Genomic DNA, 2,461 nt, shown 5'->3' on the forward strand with positions numbered 1-2,461 from the left:
CCCGCTGAGTTGCCCAAGGTGATTTCCTTCTTTGCCGATCTCGATTGTGGTTTTTCATCTAAGTATGTGGTTATTTTTTTAGAAAAGGAAGTATGTGGTGATTAATAGTGCAAAATTTTATTAGCTTCGATGCCATGGTATACGTAGTGGTTTAAATAACTTGTGTTTCTTATACTGAAAAGTAATTCAGAATTTGTTTCTGTTTCAATTAGAGCCCTGATGCAGACAAGGATTGTGTGGTTGTACATGTCACTTGCTATGAGGCGAACGACCTGAATATACGCACTGGGAAAGCAGAGTTCTTAGGCTGTTGGATCCTGGAAGCCATTTGCGGTTATACCAATGAAGAGTTGTATTCCAGCCTCACTGTTGTCAGGCGTGTTGTCCAGGGTGTACTGAAGCACAAGAAGTTCAAAGCTACTCCTTCGTTTGTGAGGAATACTGTTCTTGTCAAGCTTACGCAGGAAGATGACGTGGCATGCCTCCACAAACAAGTTTATCAGTGGCAAGGCCACAAGGTTGTCTTCATGAAGCTTCACAGGATTGAGCTGCTGCGGGACGTCCTCGATGATGTTCATGGCAAGGTCCGTCTTGTGTCAAGCCCAAATTAGATCGAGGCATGAAATAGTTGCCCCAGCTAGGTTTAATAGTAGTTTGGATTGTGTCTAATTATCCGAACCTTGCCTGTTATCGACCCCTCCGGGGCTAGTACTCTGTTTGAATCCGTCTATGGGAACTGCTGCTACTTTTGTGTGCCCGTGAATCATGTGAGAACCATCGTAATTGTTGCCGAAATAGATGCGTCCTCACTAGTTTTTTCATGAATATGGCATGGTAAGACATAAGTTGTCACGGTTTATCATACGAGCAGTGTGTGTGTTTTGATGAAATAGAGCACTCGTTCGAGAACCGTGCGACGACGTATACATAAGTACTTGTAAACACTGTTGGTGCTACCCCACTTGTAAGCAGTTGTGCAAAACACGGCACATTGGCTCAGCTCGCTTCAACACTAGGCTATCGACCAGCTAACAATCAACAATCTGCTGTCTGACATATAAGCAACTATGTATCTTGTTACAGTGGTTCATGCAGTTAATTGAGGCCACAATGTAATAAATTCCAAACGTTCACACGCTAGTCCAGCGCTCATGTGGAACACTCACATTAAACTCGTCTTCATAAAAAACTTGAAAAGCATAAGTTTAGCAATTTTATACATCTCAATGATTCATAGAACATATCAAACATATACTAGTTCACATCAAAAGACAAAGTTGTGAGAAGGTTTACAAATCAGGAAAAAAACAAGCAAGGCTTCTCTCTGAGCAAAGGGCCTCCCGGCAGGCTTAAATTTCCTGGAGTTCACTCTGGTTTTTTCTTGTTGCCACCATTCAGGGTTCGGTTCTCTCATTCCAGAATAACCAATTATAATTGTGGTCTCAGCTGGAATGCTGAACTGAACCATGCAGTGTACTGACCAGGTGAAATTCTTGTGCATTCCACTAAATTTAAGCACCGCTATTTGCAGAAATAGCAGACCACAATGCCTCTTGTCTGCGCACCTGTCCAAAAAACCGCCGTGCAGCCATGCCAGCTAGTCCTCGGTCCATGGATGAATTGGTAGAAAGTGCATTCCGGACTAGGATGCAGTTGTTTTCGCTCGTCCCTGCACTGCAATCAGGAAGTAAAACGTACGAATCAGCTTCTTTTAGATTGCGTTGGTCATTCTACCTTAGTTACTACCAATGTAGGGATACCTTGAAGACAGGAGGTTAGACGACGACAACGAGGGATAGCCATCTCATTTTGCGCAGTTGTACTAAAACTGAGGTGTGTGCTTTTTATTGCGCGGATAGAAATGATACGGAGACAGACATCCCGAAACGATATGGAGACAGACATCCCTATTTGCGCAAATAAGAACTACGGTTATTTAAACAGTGATAGATATTACTACTTTCCCCCATTTCCTCTTAGAACCAAGTCCTAGATTCATGCTACAGCTTTCCCACTTTCTTCCCTGTTTGAACCAACGCTTTGAGTCGACTGTATGAAATAGCTTTACTTCTAATAATAGTAGAAGTCTAGGTGGCTTTGGAACAGCGGACGGAAGTAGAAAAGGATCCACACGAAGGGAGCTGTGGCAGTAGAGCAAGGCAGGTTTCGAAGGAATATATACCTGAGGGTCGTCGGCGTGTCGCAAAGACGGCGTCAGGAGGCTGCATCTTGGCAACAATAACACGGGGAGGAAGAAGGGGTTGGAGGCCCTCCTGAGCCGGCGCTCTCTCGGAGAGAACGGCACGGCCGCCGATCGGGACGCGCGGGCAGCCGTTGATCTCCTCCCTTGCCGCCGACGATAGTGTGAACGATGCACCTACACCCCTGCCCCGGTCGAGGTTGTCCGGCCGGATTTGTGACCAGCCATGAGCTGAGAGAGAGTGTGGCCACCTATGTGTTG

The sequence above is a fragment of the Triticum dicoccoides genome, chromosome 7A (assembly GCF_002162155.2).
Source record: "Triticum dicoccoides isolate Atlit2015 ecotype Zavitan chromosome 7A, WEW_v2.0, whole genome shotgun sequence".
Classification (NCBI taxonomy): domain Eukaryota; kingdom Viridiplantae; phylum Streptophyta; class Magnoliopsida; order Poales; family Poaceae; genus Triticum; species Triticum dicoccoides.